Here is a 6,783-nt window from a genome sequence, read left to right as displayed (position 1 = left end):
ATCCTGAACCTGAAAGGACCTTGAAGCGAAAGCTAAGAGAAGCTAAGGCACAACTCTCTGTAGAGGACCTAACAGAAATCTTCAAAGAAGAAGACATGGCAGCCGAAAATAACCACAATGCAAACAATGCAAGGAAGGTGCTGGGTGACTTTACTGCACCTACTCCCGACTTCTATGGGAGAAGCATCTCTATCCCTGCCATTGGAGCAAACAACTTTGAGCTTAAGCCTCAATTAGTTTCTCTAATGCAACAGAATTGCAAGTTCCATGGACTTCCATTGGAAGATCCTCATCAGTTCTTAGCTGAATTCTTGCAAATCTGTGACACTGTCAAGACTAATGGGGTTGACCCTGAGGTCTACAGACTTATGCTATTCCCTTTTGCTGTAAGAGACAGAGCTAGGACATGGTTGGACTCACAACCTAAAGAAAGCCTGGACTCATGGGAAAAGCTAGTCAATGCCTTCTTGGCAAAGTTCTTTCCACCTCAAAAATTGAGTAAGCTTAGAGTGGAAGTCCAAACCTTCAGACAGAAGGATGGAGAATCCCTCTATGAAGCTTGGGAAAGATACAAACAATTGATCAGAAAATGTCCTTCTGACATGCTTTCTGAATGGAGCATCATAGGCATTTTCTATGATGGTCTCTCTGAACTATCCAAGATGTCTTTGGATAGCTCTGCTGGAGGATCTCTTCATCTGAAGAAGACGCCTACAGAAGCTCAAGAACTAATTGAAATGGTTGCAAATAGCCAATTCATGTACACTTCTGAAAGGAATCCTGTGAACAATGGGACAAGTCAGAAGAAAGGAGTTCTTGAGATTGATACTCTGAATGCCATATTGGCTCAGAACAAAATATTGACTCAACAAGTCAATTTGATTTCTCAAAGTCTGTCTGGAATGCAAAATGCACCAAGCAGTACTAAGGATGCTTCATCTGAAGAAGAAGCTTATGATCCTGAGAACCCTTCAATGGAAGAGGTGAATTACATGGGAGAACCCTATGGAAACACCTATAATTCTTCATGGAGAAATCATCCAAATTTCTCATGGAAGGATCAACAGAGACCTCAACAAGGTTTCAACAACAATAATGGTGGAAGAAACAGGTTTAGCAATGGCAAGCCTTTTCCATCTTCTTCTCAGCAACAGACAGAGAATTCTAAGCAGAGCCACTCTGACTTGGCAACCATGGTCTCTGATCTAATCAAAACCACTCAAAGTTTCATGACTGAAACAAGGTCCTCCATTAGAAATTTGGAGGCACAAGTGGGACAGCTGAGCAAGAAAATTACTGAGCTCCCTCCTAGTACTCTTCCAAGCAATACAGAAGAAAATCCAAAAGGAGAGTGCAAGGCCATCAACATGGCCGAATTTGGAGAGGAAGGAGAGGCAGTGAATGCCACTGAGGAAGACCTCAATGGACGTCCACTGGCCTCCATTGAGTTCCCCAATGAGGAACCATGGGAATCTGAGGCTCAAAATGAGACCATAGAGATTCCATTGGACTTGCTTCTGCCTTTCATGAGCTCTGATGAGTATTCCTCCTCTGAAGAGGATGAGTATGTCTCTGAAGAGCAAGTTGCTAAATACCTTGGAGCAATCATGAAGCTAAATGACAAGCTATTTGGAAATGAGACTTGGGAGGATGAACCCCCTTTGCTCACCAAAGAATTGGATGACTTGTCTAGGCAGAAATTACCTCAAAAGAGGCAGGACCCTGGGAAGTTCTCCATACCTTGTACCATAGGCACCATGACCTTCAAGAAAGCTCTGTGTGACTTAGGGTCAAGTGTAAACCTCATGCCTCTCTCTGTAATGGAGAAGCTAGGGATCTTTGAGGTGCAAGCTGCAAGAATCTCACTAGAGATGGCAGACAATTCAAGAAAACAAGCTTATGGACTTGTAGAGGATGTTCTGGTGAAGATTGAAGACCATTACATCCCTGCTGATTTCATAGTCCTAGAGACTGGAAAGTGCATGGATGAATCTATCATCCTTGGCAGACCCTTCCTAGCCACAGCAAAGGCTGTGATTGATGTTGATGGAGGTGAACTGATCATTCAAGTGAATGAAGAATCCTTTGTGTTTAAGGCTCAAGGATATCCCTCTGTCACCATGGAGAGGAAGCATGAAGAGCTTCTCTCAAATCAGAGTCAAACAGAGCCCCCACAGTCAAACTCTAAGTTTGGTGTTGGGAGGCTACAACCAAACTCTAAGTTTGGTGTTGAACCCCTACATTCAAACTCTAAGTTTGGTGTTGGGAGGTTCCAACATTGCTCTGAGCATTTGTGAGGCTCCATGAGAACCCTCTGTCAAGCTACTGACATTAAAGAAGCGCTTGTTGGGAGGCAACCCAATGTCATATTTTATCTATTTTCCTTTGTTATTTTATGTTTTTTGTAGGTTGATGATCATGAGAAGTCACAAAATCAATTGAAAAAGCAAAAACAGAATGAAAAACAGGAAGAAAAATAGCACACCCTGGAGGAAGAACCTACTGGCGTTTAAACGCCAGTAAGGCTAGCAGATGGGCGTTTAACGCTCAGTCTGGCACCATTCTGGGTGTTTAACGCCAGAAAGGGGCACCAGACTGGTGTTAAACGCCAGGAAAGGGCAAGAACCTGGCGTTAAACGCCAGAAATGGGCACCAGCCCGGCGTTTAACGCCAGAATTGGCTCAAAACGCATTTGTGCATGCCATTTGGTGCAGGGATGACTTTTCCTTGACACCTCAGGATCTGTGGACCCCACAGGATCCCCACCAACCCCACCACCCTCTTTCTTCTTCACCCATTCACTAATCACCTCTCCCACTCTTCCCCTAAAACACCACCTACCTCACCATTCAAAATTCAAACCACTTTCCCACCCAAACCCACCCATAATGGCCGAACCCTACCCCTCTCTTCACCCCTATATAAACCCATCTTCACTCCTTCATTTTCACACACCCTAAACACTACTTCTTCCCCCTTTGGCCGAACCACAAAGCCACCTTCTTCTCCTCTATTTCTTCTTCTTCCACTCTCTTCTTTCTTCTTTTGCTCGAGGACGAGCAAACCTTTTAAGTTTGATGTGGTAAAAGCATTGCTTTTTGTTTTTCCATAACCATTTATGGCATCCAAGGCCAGAGAAACCTCTAGAAAGAGGAAAGGGAAGGCAAAAGCTTCCACCTCCGAGTCATGGGAGATGGAGAGATTCATCTCAAGGGTGCATCAAGACCACTTCTATGAAATTGTGGCCTTGAAAAAGGCGATCCCTGAGGTCCCTTTCAAACTCAAGAAGGGTCAACTTTGATCAAAGGTTGGACCAAGTCCTCATAGACATTTGTGAAGAGGGCGCTCAATGGAAGAGAGATTCAAAAGGGTGGAGCACCAAGAACACTCCATTCTCCTCCATGAAATTAGAGAAGATCAAAGAATCATGAGAGAGGAGTAACAAAGACAAGGAAGAGACATTGAGGAGCTCAAGCACTCCATAAGACCTTCAAGAGGAAGAACAAGCCGCCATCACTGAGGTGGACTCGTTCTTTAATCTCCTTGTTCTTTATTTTCTTGTTTTTCGAATTTTTATGCTTATGTTTGTCCATGTTTGTGTCTTATGATCATTAGTGTCTTAGTGTCTATGCCTTAAAGTTATAAATGTCCTATGAATCCATCACCTTTCTTAAATGAAAACTATTTTTAATCACAAAAGAACAAGAAGTACAGGATTTCGAATTCATCTTTAAAACTAGCTTAATTAGTTTGATGTGGTGGCAATACTTTTTGTTTTTTGAATGTATGCTTGAACAGTGCATATGTCTTTTGAATTTGTGGTTCATGAATGTTGGCTCTTGAAAGAATGATGAAAAAGGAGACATGTTACTGAGGATCTGAAAAATCATAAAAATGATTCTTGAAGCAAGAAAAAGCAGTGAATACAAAAAAAAAAGAGAGAAGGAGAAAAACGAAAAAGAAAAAAAGGGAGAAAGAAAAAGAAAAGAAAAAGAAAGAAATAAAGTTGTGATCCAAGGCAAAAAGAGTGTGCTTAAGAACCCTGGACACCTCTAATTGGGGACTTTAGCAAAGCTGAGTCACAATCTGAAAAGGTTCACCCAATTATGTGTCTGTGGCATGTATGTATCCGGTGGTAATACTGGAAGACAGAGTGCTTTGGGCCACGGCCAAGACTCAATAAGTAGCTGTGTTCAAGAATCATCATACTTAACTAGGAGAATCAATAACACTATCTGGATTCTGAGTTCCTAAAGAAGCCAATCATTCTGAATTTCAAAGGATGAAGTGAGATGCCAAAACTGTTCGGAGGCAAAAAGCTACTAGTCCCGCTCATCTAATTTGGAGCTAAGTTTCATTGATAATTTGGAGTCTATAGTATATTCTCTTCTTTTTATCTTATTTGATTTTCAGTTGCTTGAGGACAAGCAACAATTTAAGTTTGGTGTTGTGATGAGCGGATAATTTGTACGCTTTTTGGCATTATTTTTAGTATGTTTTTAGTATATTTGGTTGAGTTTTTAGTATATTTTTATTAGTTTTTAGTTAAAATTCACTTTTCTGGACTTTACTATGAGTTTGTGTGTTTTTCTGTGATTTCAGGTATTTTCTGGCTGAAATTGAGGGACCTGAGCAAAAATCTGATTCAGAGACTGAAAAGGACTGCAGATGCTGTTGGATTCTGACCTCCCTGTACTCGAAGTGGATTTTCTGGAGCTACAGAAGCCCAATTGGCGCGCTCTCAACGGCGTTGGAAAGTAGACATCCTGGGCTTTCCAGCAATATATAATAGTCCATACTTTGTCCAAGATTTGATGGCCCAAACTGGCGTTCAAAGTCACCTTCAGAATTCCCAGCGTTAAACGCCGGAACTGGCACCAAAATGGGAGTTAAACGCCCAAACTGGCAGAAAAGCTGGCGTTTAACTCCAAGAAGAGTCTCTACACGAAAATATTTCAATGCTCAGCCCAAGCACACACCAAGTGGGCCCGGAAGTGGATTTTTATGTCATTTACTCATCTTTGTAAACCTTAGGCTACTAGTTTTCTATAAGTAGGACCTTTTGCTTTTGTATTTTCATCTTGGTTCTTCTGGTTCCCTCTCTGGGGCCGAAACCAATGATCACTCTTGTTCTTATGTATTTTCAACGGTGGAGTTTCTACACACCATAGATTAAGGTGTGGAGCTCTGCTGTACCTCGAGTATTAATACAATTACTATTGTTCTTCTATTCAATTCCGCTTGTTCTTTGTCCAAGATATCACTTGTTCTTCAACTTGATGAATGTGATGATCCGTGACACTCATCATCATTCTCACCTATGAACGTGTGACTGACAACCACCTCCGTTCTACCTTAGATTGAGTGAATATCTCTTGGATTCCTGATACACGATGCATGGTTGATCGCCTGACAACCGAGTGCTCGCCTGACAAACGAGCCAGCCATTCCGTGAGATCAGAGTCTTCGTGGTATAGGCAAGAACTGATGGCGGCATTCAAGAGAATCCGGAAGGTCTAACCTTGTCTGTGGTATTCTGAGAAGGATTCAATGATTGAATGACTGTGACGTGCTTCAAACTCCTAGCAGGCGGGGCGTTAGTGACAGACGCAAAAGAATCAATGGATTCTATTCCGGCCTGACCGAGAACCGACAGATGGATAGCCGTGTCGTGACAGGGTGCGTTGAACATTTCCACTGAGAGGATGGGAGGTAGCCACTGACAACGGTGAAACCCTTGCATAAGCTTGCCATGGAAAGGAGTAAGAAGGATTGGATGAAGATAGTAGGAAAGCAGAGAGACGGAAGGGAAGGCATCTTCATACGCTTATCTGAAGCTCTCACCAATGATATACATAAGTATCTCTATCTTTATCTTTATGTTTCATTCATCATCTATACCCATTTGAGTCTGCCTGACTAAGATTTACAAGGTGACCATAGCTTGCTTCATACCAACAATCTCCGTGGGATCGACCCTTACTCGCGTAAGGTTTATTACTTGGACGACCCAATGCACTTGCTGGTTAGTTGTGCGAAGTTGTAGTGATTACAATTCCGCCCACCACAATACAACTAGCAAATTATATCCTAATGTTCATCTCTACACCAGGAATAACATACTAAAATTTTATAATAAATAGAGCAAGTTTACCGGTTCAATCGAATCAAAAATAGCTTGCCTTTTGTTCCAATTTTCTTCTCCTCTTCGATGCCGAAAACACTCCTCCACTCCCTCTGTTTTGTTTTATTTCAAAAGTGAGAACTTTTTCAAAATCTCTCTCTCCCTCCTTACCGTTGCTTAGCCACTTTCTTTTATTTTATTTTATTTTATTTTGTTTTAACTTGTGGTGTAACACCCTACCACACAGAGCCTTACGCTTAAGTCGTAAAGCAGAGGTGGCGAAGTATTACGACTTCTAAAAAAATAAAATACATACTTATAGTAGTAGAAAGAAGATAATAGACTAGGAGCCTTGAAAAATGGGTAAAACAAAATCGCAAAATGAAAAGCGCCACGCTCCGAAAATGGAACAACTTGCGTGTGAGTCAAACTATAACTATCAAACGTAAGATAATAAAAGTATGAATAGAAAGCCAAAGGTACAAAATAACAAGCTCCTCACTCAATCCACGAAGTCAAGGCTGGCTGGAGAATATATATATATATATATATATATATATATATATATATATACATATCCAAAATCCAAAATGTACATAAACAAAACCCTGCCTCTCCATAAACTTCTAGGAGGATCAAAAAGAATAAGTTATGCGGAG

General features: G+C 41.4%; 1 non-coding gene across 1 annotated transcript; it reads right to left on the bottom strand.

Moving 5' to 3' along the window:
• Positions 1 to 500: 500 nt before the first annotated feature.
• Positions 501 to 608, bottom strand: LOC130964887 (small nucleolar RNA R71). Its single transcript, XR_009080953.1, has one exon. It is a non-coding gene; the product is annotated as a small nucleolar RNA R71 (small nucleolar RNA).
• Positions 609 to 6,783: the final 6,175 nt, after the last annotated feature.

Source organism: Arachis stenosperma, chromosome 2, assembly GCF_014773155.1.
Source record: "Arachis stenosperma cultivar V10309 chromosome 2, arast.V10309.gnm1.PFL2, whole genome shotgun sequence".
NCBI classification, from domain to species: Eukaryota; Viridiplantae; Streptophyta; class Magnoliopsida; order Fabales; family Fabaceae; genus Arachis; species Arachis stenosperma.
Note: the sequence above shows the minus strand (reverse complement) of the source record. Positions and strands in the feature narration are given on the sequence as shown.